At 34.9% G+C, this 16,575-nt stretch overlaps 1 long non-coding RNA gene across 1 annotated transcript; it reads left to right on the top strand.

Annotated features, from left to right (window-relative positions):
- Positions 1–720: 720 nt before the first annotated feature.
- On the top strand, positions 721–3,866 carry LOC128869231 (uncharacterized). Its single transcript, XR_008455241.1, has 4 exons — positions 721–1,222; positions 1,285–1,930; positions 1,994–2,158; positions 3,769–3,866. It is a non-coding gene; the product is annotated as an uncharacterized LOC128869231 (long non-coding RNA).
- The last annotated feature ends 12,709 nt before the right edge of the window (positions 3,867–16,575 follow it).

Genomic DNA, 16,575 nt, shown 5'->3' with positions numbered 1-16,575 from the left:
GCTAACATTACTAAAGTAAGTACGATTTTTAAAGATTGTCCAATCTATTTGAATTCTCGTTGTTGTATTATAATTCAAAATCCGATACCTACTTTGATCACCCTTTATAATGCATTAGTTGAAATCAATGGAAATGGCTATAAAGCGTAATGAATACAAAAAAGTTGAATATCGAATAGGACAGGTGTACAGTATGCGAAAGCTGCAATATATTGAGCTATTACAAGTGCTGGGGATTCAATCATAGATCCACTGTATGCAAGGAAAGAAAACAAATATGTGCCACAGGTGCAGACTTTTCGTGAATATGTGAGCGAATTTCTGAAATGTGTAAATTGGCTTATAGCAAAATTAGAAATTAAGCAAACAGAACATAATATTAGTAATTAAAGTCGTTAATTAAATGCTTGAACTTTAACTCGGCAGTGCTCCGAAAGAAGATGCAATAATTTTGGAAACGAAATTTGATTTTGTTTGTGTTAGATAATCATATTTAAAAGACGCAATAAATAATGGTGAAGTAAAGTTAGGCAACTATTCAATAGTAGGATGTGACAGTATCTACAACCTCGCTAGAGTGTGCTTTTCTACATCGATCCTGAGTTAAATGTGGAAGTATTAAGTAACAATCTGGATAATTGATTTCTGATAATGAAAACGAGCAAATAGTAAATTAATCCACGAAACAAGGTGGATTAAATAAGGTGATGGCAACCACCCAGCTGCATTTTTCGTCGTAGATATGAACAACGTCAAAATGACATGCTTTGTTTGTATTTGTATGTTTATGATTTGTCTAGTTGTAATTTTTATTGGGTGAATGGTTATTTCACCCTTGCGAGCACATTATAATTCAATATTATGCACGTTTGCTGGGCTCTTTGTGGAAATGGAACATTTATTCCCATATGCCAATTTATTGACCTTTAATTCAATTCATTTAAAATTTTAAGACAATTTATTTTGGCTGCAGCATTGCTAGACCGTGGGGGATCATACAATGTACTGGTTCGACTCGCTGATTATCGAAAAGACGTACAAAGATTGATTAATGCAGGTCCACAAGAATTGGCAATAATTTTATCTGCTGGTGGTTTATATACTGCTGCATTAAAGCTACTTACTGGCTTCGGATTATCACCTCTTCCCATATGGGTACGCCGCATTACCAAGGAGGGCGCCAATGAAGCATGGACGTGGCTACAAGAAAATGAACTGGCTGGTGAGAATAAATAGTTTCTATATAAACATTTTCTTTGCTATACGATTTTTTCTATAATTTAGATTTTTAGAAAATTCTACGTTTTCTTCTAAATTGGCGCGATAACCGCTTACGCGATTTTGGCCGAGTTCAACAAAGCGCGCCAGTCGTTTTTTTCTCGTACTAACCGGCGCCAATTGGACACACCAATTGAAGCCACATCTTTCCTCCTGATCTTTCCAACGTAGAGGAGGCCTTCCTCTTCCTCTGCTACAACCAGCTGGTACCGCATCGAATACTTTCAAAGCCGGAGCGTTTGTATCCATTCGGACGACATGACCCAGCCAACATAGCCGCTCGATCTCTATTCGCTGGGCTATGTCTATGTCGTCGTAAAGCTCCTACAGCTCATCGTTCCATCGCCTGCGATATTCGCCATTGCCAACGTGCAAAGGTCAAAAAATCTTAACGGCGCCTGCGGCTTTGTTATTCTTTAGCCACGTTATCGCCATTCCCACCTCGTCATGGTCGGGTAGCGGAACGACAATCCCGTCGTCAACGATTGGGGTATCGGGATCTTCACATTCTCTGTGGCATGCGCAGCTATCACTGTATAACAGGTTCGAGTAGTGTTCCCTCCATAATTTAAGATTGCTCTGGATGTCAGTCACCAGTTCGCCGTCTTTGTTCTTAGAGGAAAACGCCCCAGTCTTAAAACCTGACTAGAAGGTATGCCATTTGCTGTAAAAACGTTTTATATCATTTATGAAAAATATACATACATACCCACAGTTAGCGAATTGTCCAGAGCTGTTGAATTTGTTCGTCAAACATAATCCCTTAATTGAAGCTGCCGAATTACCACATGCGCTGTTGGAGGCTGGAAGCGAATATACATTAGATCTTTTGTTGCATGGATTGAAATTGAATGTTAATTCAGATATCGCGTTTAAGCTGGTATGCATAGTAATAATTCGAATAATAGGGATAAATATATATTTCAAAGCTGTAATAAAAGCGATATTGCAAATCTCCAATTTCCAAATTATCTGCTGTATCTAAACTTCTTGAATGCGTTGTTAGAGACCAGTTATATTTTTGCGTTAAACATCTAATTGGTCCTAGACAGCATGGTTTTGTAGCTGCAGGATCTACGTTAACTAACTTATTCGTTTTTTTTCTGATGATTACCACGCAGGCTTCCAGAATTGTTTTCAAATTTGATAAAATCTCTCATACGACTTAAGTAACTAAATTGTCTTGCTTGTCTCGTTTTTAATTCTACTTTCCTTGATTGGATTCGGATCTACTTAATAAAGAGATGCAGTACTGTAGTTATCGATGGAGTTTCTTCGAAACAGTACATTGCCACATCTGGTGTACCTCAGCGTAGTATTTTAGGACCTTTGTTATTTGTTTTGTTTATTAATATTTGTTCGTGCTTTTCCTTCGCTAATATTCTTCTCTATGCTGATGATCTAAAAGTGTACGCTGAAATAAGAAATTCTACTGATTCAGCAACCCTACAGTCCGAGTGCAATAATTTCTTTTCCTGGTGCCTTATGAATCGTCTATTTCTTAATGTTGAAAAATTTCACAAAATCTCATTTTCTAAGCTTCAAAACCCCCTTTATACCTCTTATCATATCAATTATACATATCTTGCTTCGTCTGATGTGATAAACGATTCAGGGGTTTTCTTTGATCTAAAACTTAATTTTATCGTGCACCTAAATTATGCCGTTTCCAATTCTTTTGCTATGCTCGCTTTTGTTAGACGTCACTCATCGCACTTCGCTGACCAATACACTTTTAAGATATTATACTCTGCGTTTGTTCGGTCCAAATCAGATTATGCCTCTTTTATTTGGAGACCTTATCATGCAGCCCATATAAATCGAGTGGAGAGGGTTCAAACAATTTTTGTGCGTTTTGCACTACTGCGTTTCGCAATTTCTCAGATCCGAAACCAGCATACGAATCACGCTGTCGTTTGATCAGTCTCTTTCCATTAAGTGACAGAGGTACTTTTCGGGCAGTATCGTTTATCTTTGATCTCAAAAATGGACAAATTGACTGCCCGGTCCTTCTAGAAAGAATACAGTTTAATGTTTCTTGCAGAAATTTTCGCCATTGCTAAACTTTTCGCGTTGGCTTTAGTAGGACATTATATAGTGCCAATGCGCCTCTCGTTAGAAAGTTGTCTGACCTTAATTATCTCGCCTCTCTTTTGGATTTAGACTTTTCTAGGGCAAAACATGTATTTCAAACGCAATTAAAAAACTACTTTATATGTAAGAAATCTAAATAATTTCTAGTATATATTTGTTATTTTAGTTTCTTAATTATTAATTTCGTTAATAACTTCTATATATTTTTAGCAATTTAATGGTTTCTTATGTTGTTAATCTAAGTTTTCTACACTGCTTAATATTATGGAAATATTGTAAATTTGGTTTTTAGTTCTGAAATTTATATCTTAAATGTCTGTTCTGAAGTTTGTTAATAAAAATTTGAATTTTGTTAATTAAATAAATAAATAAATAACCTTTTTTTTTATATCATAGGTGATAACAGATTTAGAGAACGTCATACAGACCTATATCGATACCGCACAGCGCACAGCAGAGGATAAAATCTAAATGGATTAAATAAAAGTAAAATAAATTTAAATGTTTGGATTTTTCCAATGAACGATAAATAGCACCAACCAAACAACCAACTGCTATCGAATACAACATAGATAACTAGATGTGAAACTTATTCATTTTGAGAGAGAGCGCGCCCATGCGGACGTTTCAAAACTTGGCAGCACTTACACATTATGGGATTTTGAACAGCTGATAGGCGAAATGGCAGACTGCCAGAAGAAACGCGCCAAAAATAACAGACGAAAACAGTTCGTTTTTGCTTAATGGAGAAATGACGTGTTGAAATGTTTATAATTATTTGTCTTAAAATGAATTCAATTGAAATGTAATAATTTGAATTTAAGTGAGTTTGTAGAATCCAAAGCTTGTTATATCCTTTTCGACTTTTACTTTTAATTAGTCTTATGTACATAATTTAATTTTATTGAAAACTGTGTGTTGGTTTATGTAAATTTGTATATACGTAAATATTCTATAGTTGAAAAGCGTAGGTAAGGGAACTGAATTTGTGTTTGAGATATTTTCAAAAATTAAAGGTAATCTGCTTTAACTTATTCTGTTCGTTGTTTGAGAATAATCGCAATAAGTCATGTTTTAAATTATAACTTATGTTTTTTCGCGTTCATTACTTTATTATTATTAAATTACTTTTGTATTTCAGTTTTAAATAATTTCATTTACATATAAATTTTTAAATTTTTTGCTTATTTATGTACATATTTCATACGGATTGTGCTTATTTTTAGTATATGTAGGTGTTTACGAGTGATATAAGGCTATTGGGCAACCGCACACTAAATACTAACCTCAATGGTGGTGTGGAAACTAAAAATTCCAGACCTTTGGTTCAAAAATACCCAATTCATGTTTCTACCGGTGTGGCAATATTGGAAAATGTTATAAAAAATGCACATTTTTCAGCGCTCTCACGAGAAAAAGAGTTTCACATCTAGTCATCTATGGAATACAATCAAACTTCCACTAACTCTATCAACCTGCACGACCGCGAGGAACAAAAATACTAAAGCAACGTATACACGCTGCCTTTTTGTATCAACAATCCCTACGACCAGCACACACGCTGCGATTGTTGTATCAACGCGTTGTACAGTGCGTACATGCAATTACAGGCAATGCCCCACAAATGCAATAAAGTTATTTATTTTTAAACCAATTTTGCAAAGTTTAAGAACTTTTGTTCTAAATACAGATTATAAAAAGCAAGCTTTTCTTATATCTTAAAACATAAAATATTCTCATTCATCATCCATGTAATCTGTTTCAACATAGATCTCATAAAGTGTAAAAACATGCTTTTCTTTCTTTTATACATATTTAATAAAGTATAATTATATTAAATGAATCGACAAGCATGTTAGAAATTTGTTATCCAGAATTTTTAGGAGTCCAGTTCTAGTTGTAAGTCATAGCGACCTATTTGTATGTATTCTATCTAAATCTTGGACTTGGACTTAGATGTAGAATCTCTTAAGTTTATAATAAAATAGAGCAACAAGGAGATGCTAGAAAACTATGATAAATGAACTGTCTAAGGATGTTGCTGAGTTAAAAACCCGAAACGAATGCCTGACGCTTGAAGTTGAAAAAATGAAGGGGGAACGCGACTGTGGAGGGTAAAAAAATAGTCGATTTTTGGGATTTTTTTTTTGTAAATAGGAATGATTATTCGAGGATCGGACAAAAAGCAATATATTATGTATGTATTAAAATATGTTGATGTAATTTTTTATTAAAAAATATTTATGTAAATAAACGTAACAAGGTAAAAAAAAAATGACGTCATCTGGTGGCAGCGATACAGCAATGAATAATCATATGAACTCAAAAAACCGAAAATTTTATTAATCTACACAATACTGGCTATCGTTGCATGTTTTTGACAAAATGGTGGTGATTTAAATTTTGATGTGTGTTTTTCACCATTTTTTTTTGATTTTCAACACGCCCAAAGAAATAGTTATTTTCAAAATTTTGAAAATCGGCTGCGTGCAACGCAACGAAAATTTAAATCGGTTCATTAGTCTTGCCACCGTATCAAAAAAAGTCGTTTCGAGAAAAACGCGTTAGAAATAAGCATCGTATCGTAAGCGCTACGGGGCCGAACCGACGGCCGCTCACTTAAGTGCACGTATAATCGGGAATAAAGCGAATTTCGCTTTAAGATTTTTACCACATTTTCTTGAGTGGTTATACTAACAATTTAAAAACGATTTTTTTTTTCAATTTTCACAGTGGCGTTCCCCCTTAAAGCAGATAAAAGATATGGTTAAAAGAAGACTTGCACAACTAGAAGACCAATTTAAATAACAAAATTTAATATTCAAAGGTTTAAATGCAAATACTATACATCAACCCAGGAAGAAGTTGCTAAAGTATGCACGGAGATATTGAAAATTAATATCTCATCAATGATCAAGTCAACGAAAAAAATATTTGAGCGAGATGGAAAAATTACAGTGCTAGCAGAAATGAGAATGAGAAATGTTCGTACACAGGATATTGGAATAGTTTTCAAAAATTCAAATAAGTTAGCGAACACCACAATCTACATAGAGAGAGATCTTAACCTAGAGCGGCTGCAAGACAAAAAAGCTATGATGGAGCTGAAAAAGGAGATTATGGCGATTACCACTAAGCACCGAATAGGCGTCAAAGATGATAAGATGAAAATTACGAACGAATGGTGTAGGTGGATCAAGGAACAAAAGCTGGTTTGATTATATTGTATCACTAAGTAAAATTAATGCAAATAATTGGATAGAGTCTGTCATAGCAAATTAGTTAATAAAAATAAACCTAAAAGTAGTATAACTGCAAATGATTTGAAATGTACACAATTTAAACTAAATATCATTTCCTATAATATCAATGGCCTTGAGAACAAATATATTTTCCCGGCATTTTTCCAGTACATTGTAAAGCAGCATGTGTTTGTACTCATAGAAACCCATCTAACTGAGGAGAAAATAAACCAAGCAAAGAAATACTTCCCAGACACTTTTTTGAAAGCAGCAAGTCGAAGTAGCAAATTTGGAAGAGCTTCTGAAGAATGTGTGTATGGCGTTAGTAAGGAATTGCAAAAAAAGGGCATAAAATGTAGCTTTCAAACTGACAACGGAATAGATGTAATAAGATTTCACGAAAAAGGGAACAACATTACATTTATACCCTTTTATATAAGAGGAGCAGCTTGGCATAGGAAGCAGAGTTAGTGAAGGAACTTTTCAAGGAAACTCCAGAGAAAATTGCAGTGGTTATGAGTGACTTGAATGTCAGAATTGGAAATACTCAACAAGAGATCGAAGACATGTACATAACCACTTTCAAAGCAGACATCAGCAAAAGAACCTCTAGATATGATGTACTAAATAATAAAGGTAACAATTTCTAGGAATTTTGTGCAGTAGGCAACTCTGTAAATGATATCTGTGCAGTTTCGCATGAAGGATTGAGCTATGTTGAAAGATTTGAAATCGAATCAAAAGTATGGTCTGATCATATGCCAATTAAACTAACACTAAACATAGATAGAGCACCAAACGAAATTGAAAATATAAGCCAGCTACCAAAAGGAATACTCAAAGAAAAAGGTGTATCAAAATATCAATTAAACCTAAACAAAAATCTGATAAAGCTGGCAAATCGAGGAAAAATGATAAATCTTGAAAAACTTGGCAGTGTAATAAAAACGTCTGTGCCGAAGACAACAGCGAGAAACATACACAAAAACACAGGCAAGGATTATAATGAAGAACTGAAAAAGAGAATCAATAAAACCGCAAATTCAAAAGATTGGTGGAGCCTTGCCAAAGAAATAAGAGGAGAATCACTTAAAGTTGGTGTAGATATTACGACATCGGAGTTTAAAAACTATTTTCAAGATTTACTAAATCAGCCTGAGTTAACAAAAGATATTCATTATGCACCTGCTTTGCATACAGATACGGTCCTTGATAAAGATGTAACAATAATCGAAGTCCAACAAATATCAGAATTAAAAATGCTAAAACAATATTGATTGGAAATATATATTCGAATACGAGAACAGCAGTTTGGACAGGAAGGGAAGTATCAGATTTCTTTGAAACCGGTACAGGGGTGAAACAAGGTTGTCCGTTATCACCTTTGCTCTTCATATTATACCTGAATGATCTACATGACTGCTGGAAAGGAGGTATACTGATTGATGGAATAAATGTACGCCTTCTTCTATATGCTGATGATATTATTATCTTAGCTGATATTCCCAAAGTCATGTAATCTATGATTAAAAAACTAGAAATATATTGCGCTGAGTGGAACATGGAAGAAAATTTAATGAAATCTGAGACGATGGTGTTTAGAAAAGGTGGTCAACTAGCCAAGGCAAAAATGGTGGTACAAAGGTGAGGAAATAAAAGTGGTAGCAGAATATAAATATCTTGGTGTCATTCTCACATCCAAAATGGCGTTTGCTAAACATGTGCAAGCCAGAAATAATTCAGCAAAAGCTAGCATTAATAGTACATGGAACAATTTCTAGGCTAAGCCATACATCTCATACAAAGCTAAATGGAAGCTGTTTCAGGCTGTGTGCAGAGCCATACAAACCTACGCCGCTCAAATCTGGGGTTAAACCCTGTTCGAAGCAGTAAATAAACTTCAGCGTTATTTTATTAAAATAATTTTCAAATTGCCTGACCTCACCCCGAATTATGCAATAACGCTAGAAACTAACGTAGAAGATAGCTACTTATATTTGTTAGAACTACATATGAAATGCATTTGGAAAACTATCTATAAATACAACAGCAGTAGACTCCCACACAAACTTACATAGTCCTATTACGAAAAAACGTGTTTTGGCTCAAACAACTCAATGACTTAGGTATGGAGTTTGGCCTAAAGCTTGAAGAAAACATAACTGCTACGGACTGGCTAGATCGCTGTACCCAGCTTTTATCAAAAATTAAACCACAAAATTTAAACACGGCAAAACAAAAAGCACTATCAAGCACCACACGAATATATAAACACTTAGATTACTCAAAAGGAGAATCATACTTACATACAGAGAAGATATGCGGTTAGCTGACATAACAGCAATATTTAAAGCAAGATGTGGTTTGTTAAAACTGAATGGAAACACGGTAAAAATTTGCACACTTTGCAACTCAAACGAAGAAGAAGACATGTATCACTTCTTAGGAAGGTGCCCTGCACTGAAGGAAATCAGACAAAGATACTTAAATGCAGAGAAGCTAAGCGACGCTGAAGTAATATGTATACCAAATGGCCAAAATTGGAGAACACTAACTGGTTTCATGTATTCAGCCTGGCACTATAGAGATTTTCTTATAGCATAGTTCAATTATTAACTAATTAAAGAGCTGTGACAGACAACATCGTTATTGTCATAAACATTTTTATTTGTTTACTTTACTATATTAAATGAATTAATGTATGAATGAAATCAATTGTTAGCCATAATTTTTTATAAATTAAATAAAAAATTACCTACTACTACTACTACTACTGTCTAGATTTTCTACAAACAACATGAAGCAATAATTTTTTATGTAATATGGTTTGCGCATCTCAACATTATTTACACAAAGTCATCATAGTCATTAGTAGCATTGCTGTATTTCTGATAGCCATCAATATCCTATGAGAATAGTAATAAAAATTGCAAATTAAAAATGTGATACATATACAATTGAGTTCAATATTCCATATGTACATTACTTTCTGTACTTACTTGCAGTGAGCCTTTAATTTTGTCCTTGTTTCGAAGTTTTTTTGCGTTGTGTTTCTCTATTTTAAACTTTTCCGTGTCCAAACTTCATTCTCACATTCATTTTCACCTTATTAATGGCTGTGGCAGATACTGAAATGTTTATTAATAATTAAAATAGCGCAAACGTAGACGATTTTTTTTCCTATCTACAAGAACTTACAATTCACACATAAGCTACGTACTAAATCTTCAATGAACTGTGGGAGATGTGTCGACATTTTATTTTGTGACAATTTCCAGCGTATTTTTTCAACTAACTTTTCTTCAGGTGGTAAATCAGCTAAACGTTTTTTCTCTTTTTCTCTGCTAATCGGTATAAGTATGGAAAACAATCGTTGCTTAGTTTTGGCGAGCGTTTCTAACGCCCATTGTAATTATATGGAATCCTCCTAGGCGCCGCTATGCTTAGGAAGAAATATTATTTAAATGCAAGTATCGGTAAGTATTCTCTTTGCTTACCTGCATTCACATCACTGCATCGCAAATGCTGGCATCTTCAAAGTAATTTCCTCAGGCCCACAAATTAATAAATCCACCTAAAGTACTAAGTACTACCAAAAGTACTAAGAAATTTAATTTAACAAGCGAATCGCCCTGAAACAAACAGCCTACACTAAAGGCAACAACAAATACATGTATGTTTTTACTTATATGTGGTTGCCATCACCTGTAATAAATTCGCCTTGCCACGAAAGTATCTCAATCTACTGCGACATTAATTGACTATGCACTAGCAATTATGTATGTCTAATATTGAAACGAAAGTTTACCCTAACTATAAACCGAGCGATCACGAGTCGATTTTGATCGACTTAAATGCAGAAGTTTAAGCAAACTCAAAAAACAACCTAATCAAACGTTTTCAAGAAAGAAATATTTATAGGTAAAATATTAAACGGCAATTTCATTGAAATCGGTTCACACCATACCCTCAATGAAATTAAGAGAGGCCTCTTATCAGTGGCTTCAAAATAGGGTGTTTTTTATAAATTTTTTAAATTTATTTGAAGGCATGATTAAAGAGTAATAAGCAATTTTTTAACATAAATAAGAAATCAAAAATGGCGGACACATGAGGGATTTCGCTGCGCGCTAGTAAATCGGCGTGTAAGAGTGCGGTCGTAGTTTTCACCTGAAACACAAAAGGCTCAGAAGGCTTTCCCGCATATAATAGACTACTCTTGTATAAAAATATGAAAAAATGAACACACAATTAATTATTGAAAAGTGCTTTTTTCGCTATTTTCTGAAAAAAGTGTTAAATAACATTAAAAAATGATTTTTTTTTTATATTTTTAGTTGATTAGTTGCGCATTTTAATTATCTTTATATAGATTATTGGTTTGGAACGATAACTACCAACGTTTGTTTTTTAATCTTACACGCCATTTTTAAAAACATGGTTTTGAGAAAACGTGTCTCAAAGTTTTCAGAAGGTAGACAGTATATTCACACGAGGGACGGTACACAGGCCTGTAACTCCGAAATCACTTTGAATTCCGCTATAAAAAAACGATTTTTTTTAAGCCGACTGCCAAGTGGAGCATAAAACATAGTGATAGGGCTGTTCAATAGGTGCGCTTCAACTTTTTTCCGATAGGGAGGGCGAACGCCTAAGATTTTTTAGATTAACTTTAAGCAAATATTCGATTATTAGTGACGAAGGAGAGTGGAGGCGCGGCCTGGGGGCTGTGGGAAGGGAGTTCCATCATAAAAACATGCCTATAACCTTCATTGGGTGATAATATGAATGTATAAACATTTTTACGTCATTTGGTGTTGTCATTTCGTAGTGATGCGCGGACAACGTACAGACATTCACCTTTATAGTATAGATAACAAGCGTACCCTCGCCCGCTTCGCTAGACGATAAATTCAATGATTTGCTGAAAGAGAATAAAATTAATACGAAACAAAGCAACTATTTTGATACAATTTCATTCGAACTTTATTGTAACACTTTTTGGTAGACAACGTTTTTGGTTTTTTCATCTTTCGCGTGAATAATGACGATGGTTTGCCTACTCGTGAGCAAGCTACATACAATTGTCCATGAGAAAAAATTGGGTATTCTAAATTAATACCGCACATTTGTAGAGACTGTCCTTGCGCCTTATTAATTGTCATAGCGAAGGCAAAGCGAATAGGGAACTGCAAACGTTTGAAATCGAATGGTAAATCCGTTGGAATCAGTGGAATTCTGGGTATCAAAACGTCTTCTCCTTTGTACTTCCCTTTCAAAATTGTTGCTTCGATAACGTTACCAATTAGCTTCTTCACAGCGAGTTTGGTACCGTTGCAAAGTCGTGGCACATTAATGTTGCGCAGCATAATAATCAGTGGTCTAATTTTTAATCGTAAATTATGAGGTGGTAGGCCTGGCAAATCGAGTGAGTTTAAGAACTCAGTTGGATAATTTACGACATCATCTTGGTCAGTAATAGTGTCCATTGACTTACTTATGTATATGCAACTATGTTACCAACTATGTTAAAATTGCTCTTTCGCTGAGCCAATCATGGTTTTTGTAATGTTTAACTATGTTTGGAAATACACTCTGTATCAATGCCTCTTTAGACTGTGCAAAAGTGCAGAAATTGTTAGGCAATGTTATCATTCCTGTTGGATCGACAGACATTAGGCCATTTCCGATTTTCAGTTATAATTGGTGTGAAAATTCAGCTGCTGACGGATCGTTCTGTAGTTGAACACGTACGTTTGTAGCAAGTGTAAGCGTGTTTACATGTCTCCATAAATACGAGTATTTTAAACATGCATTGATTTCATCTGCGGCCGTAGATTTTGGGATCACAGGTAACGTTTGCCTAAAATCTCCAGCCAATAAAATCATGGCACCTCCAAAGATTGTTTGGCTTCCTCGTAGATCTTTCAAAGTTTCATCAAGTGCTTCCAATGGTTTCTTTTGTGCCATAGTAAATTCGTCCCATACGATGAGCTTACATACTTTAAGAATTTTTGCCATTCCAGATGTTTTCGAAATATTACATGTTGGTGTTTCATTTACCTGAATATTCAAAGGTAACTTTAATGCAGAATGTGCTGTGCGACCGCCTTCCAGTAATGTAGCCGCAATTCCGGAAGAAGCGAGTGCCAATGCAACGTTATTATCTGATCGAATTGTTGCTAATATCAATGAAATCAAAAAGGTCTTTCCTGTTCCCCCAGGAGCATCCAAGAAAAACAATCTACCAGTTCCATGGCTAACATTATTCATGATTGTATCATAAACATGTTGCTGTTGGTCATTCAATTTCGTTATATTTGATGTTACAAATGTGTTTAGTTCATTACAATCATAATGGTATTCACGCTCCAGTTCTCGATTGAGAACTTCGTATTGTGTTTTCGTTTCGTGATGAACAATTTCCGTCTTTGACTCGTTGTTTGTTGAATTTTCGTCTGAAACAACAATCACATTGTCCTCATCGATCTGAATTCCCATGTCTTCAAACACGCTCATATCGTTGGAGTTATCTGAATTTTGTGTATTCATGTGTTCATCCTCTTCGGTAAATAAATCCACAACTTTATTTAAATCTGCCATTCCGAAAATGGAATGTTATTTTTTTCAATTCGTATCAATCCGGGAACAATGTATTCTATTGTAATCTTATCAATGTGAATACCCAAAGAAATCTGAAAAAACAAATTTTTTCTGCCACATCACATGGGGAAAGGTATAAAGTGGTGTGCTCTGGTGTGCGGTATTCGTAAACAAATCGTTTGAACATTTCCTTTGTTCTTACAAAATGTATATCTCGTTTAATGTAAACCCAAAAACAACTTCTGTCAAATCTCTGAGAGGCGAATAACTGTTTTCTTGTCTGGCAAACTTTGGTAAATCTTTCGTCCTTGCCTCGTTTGACGTAAACCCAAAAACAACTTCTGTCAAATTCTCTGAGAGCAGAATAACTGTTTCTTGTCTGGCAAACCTTGGTAAATCTATTATCCTTGGTCAACACACTTGTTGCTCTTACAAATGAACTGCACACAAAACACAAATCAGTAGTTCGGCGTTCGTGTATGTGTACTGAAGCATTTCTCTTCATAAAGAGCATACAAACCTCTGTGTTTATGTTTACTCTCCGTCGAAAAAAATTTGCAACTTAGCAACACGACACAAATCGTTTCACAATAACGAGAAACTCGTATATTTATTCAAAAAAAGTTGTACACAGAAAATGAATTTTCACTAAAAGCACAATTTGTACAATATTTTGATTTTTTCTTTTTTTTATATGAAGAAAATTAAAAAAAAAAAAATTTTTTTTGCTAAAAATCTTCCCCTAGTGGATCCCTATAACATGAAAAAAGAACGAATAAAATTGGCCTCGTATCGGCCCAAAAAAATGCGTACAAACGAACATCATTTCATTTTTATATATATAGAAGATAAGCAGAAACAGGCCAAAGCGTCCATGAACACACGTCAGTAATTGAGAGTGTATCAGCTTTTTCTTTATTAGTAAATATACTAATCAACCCGTGTATTGTAAAAGAGACACGGCAAGTTCTGGGAGCTAAACATTTCTTCCAACACCGACCGGTAAGTGTGCATATTTGACCAATGCTCAAAGATCTCAAATAAGTTTAATTATGCCGTATTGAAATAAGACCCTCAGCCAGTAATGCTGTATACTATTATAATTATGGTTGTAGCTAAAATCTAGCCCTCGTTGACCGCAGGTTTTTATATTGTATTGGACAAATGTTCCAGTCGTTGTGCGGACAGACTCAGCATTTTTACACAGTTTCTTATGAAACCTCACCCTTACAACTCAACGGCCCTGATGCAGGAAAACGGGCCTATTTCGCAAATCAACGAGAGCAACAGAACCGCCGTATTATACTCAAGACTACAACATAATCAACCACTTCGTTTTTATGTTCTTTTTAAATACAAATTCATTATCTTTTTAAATTCGTTTTTTTATTCTTAAAATAATTGAACCTAATTAAAGTACTAATAACAAAAAAATAGACAACTTTTTGTTCGACTAGTTTTAAATTAAAAGTTTTAATTACATTTTTCTCCAAACTAAAAAGAATATTAAATCATTTTTCATATCTACATATTTTTTTTAATTTTTCTAAATTAAAAGATTTATAACCGCGAAGAATATGGTGTACTTTACTGTAGTACCTCCAAGCAGATGGGGTAGCGCCTGAAGACCCAACAACCTTCTTCTCATCCCTGCAAAATAAGAACACTATTTTTAGAACTACATACTAATATTTTGCTATTGAACAAAATTACCTAAATAATTACCTTCTCTTGCTACAACTCCGAAAGAAATTCGACTGCTTCTCTATACCATTGTGATCGCTTTTTTCAGTAAAATGTAAAATATTATTATTATATTATATATATGTATGTATATTGTGGCGCTGCAGAGTAGCAACTTCTGCCCCGTACAACCGATTGTCATGAAAATCAATATGACCATGTATTTTTACACAGAGGAAACGAAGCCAGACGCATTGCGCTTGACATAATTATGCGTGCTATCACAGAACAAAGCGGTGGACTGTTTTTCATAGATGCGCCCGGTGGTACAGGCAAGACTTTTCTTCTTTCACTAATTTTGGCAACCATACGATCACAAAATAATATTGCACTGGCTATTGCATCATCTGGAATTGCGGCAAACTCTTTTGGATGGTGGCCTAACAGCGCATTCAGCATTGAAGCTGCCGTTGAATTTGCAAAACACTGAGGCACCAATATGCAACATCAGCAAAAACTCTGGAATGGGAAAAGTACTCCAAACCTGTAAAATTATTATATGGGACGAATGTACAATGCCTCATAAGAAAGCATTGGAAGCGCTTGATCGTAAACTTCGAGATTTGAGAGGAATCAGACGGATCTTCGGTGGCGCACTCATTTTATTGTCTGGTGATTTTCGACAAACACTGCTCGTTATACCACGTTGAACACCCGCTGATAAATTTAATGTATGTCTTAAATCATCAGTTCTATGGCGTCATTTGTAGAAATTGACTTTGAAGACTAACATGCGTGTACTATTGGATATTGGAAATGGACGAATGGAAATTTATGAATCTACACAATGTATCACCCTGCTAGCAAACTTCTGTAAGATCACAGAAAGCATCGACGAATTGGTGCAAAACTTTTTCCCAAACATTGCACAAAACTACAAAAACCATCAGTGGCTCAGTACGCTCAAGTTCACCATTCAGCATGGAATACCCAGTGAAACGACAACATATAAGTCCATCGATACTGTGGAGAATTAAGACGAGGTTGTCAACTATCCAACTGAATCTTGAATTCGCTTGATTTGTCAGGCATGCCGCCGCACGTTCTTACATTGAAAATTGGTGTACCCATCATTCTTCTTCGAAACATAAATCCACCACGATTTCGCAACGGAACCAGACTCTCAGTCAAGAAAATGATGAGCAATGTTATCGACGCAACAATTTTGACTGGAGAATTCAAAGGTGAAGACGTACTGTTGCCGCGCATCCCAATGATCCCGACAGATATGCCATTCGAATTTAAACGTTTACAGTTCCCGGTGCGAATTGCTTTCGCAATGACTATTCGCAATTATTAACAATGCACAATCGTTACAAGTGGGTGGATTAAATTTAGAGAATCCATGCTTCTCACATGGGCAGCTCTATGTGGCTTTCTCACGTGTCGGAAAACCGTCGGATTTATTCGTCTACGCACCAGATTGAAAAACAAGAAATATTGTGTATCCCACAGCCCTTCAATAAACATCGAATTGAATCCAAACTTTGTAATGTCACTATTCTTTCGAAATAAACAAAATCAATAAAATGGAATGAATTGAATATTTGTGTACTGATATTTCTTTAACGTTATTTTTCTTAAATTTGTTTTAGTTATTGGCGTAGCAACGCAT

This window comes from Anastrepha ludens, chromosome X, assembly GCF_028408465.1.
Source record: "Anastrepha ludens isolate Willacy chromosome X, idAnaLude1.1, whole genome shotgun sequence".
In the NCBI taxonomy this organism is placed as follows: Eukaryota; Metazoa; Arthropoda; class Insecta; order Diptera; family Tephritidae; genus Anastrepha; species Anastrepha ludens.
This window is presented reverse-complemented; position numbering and strand designations above follow the sequence as displayed.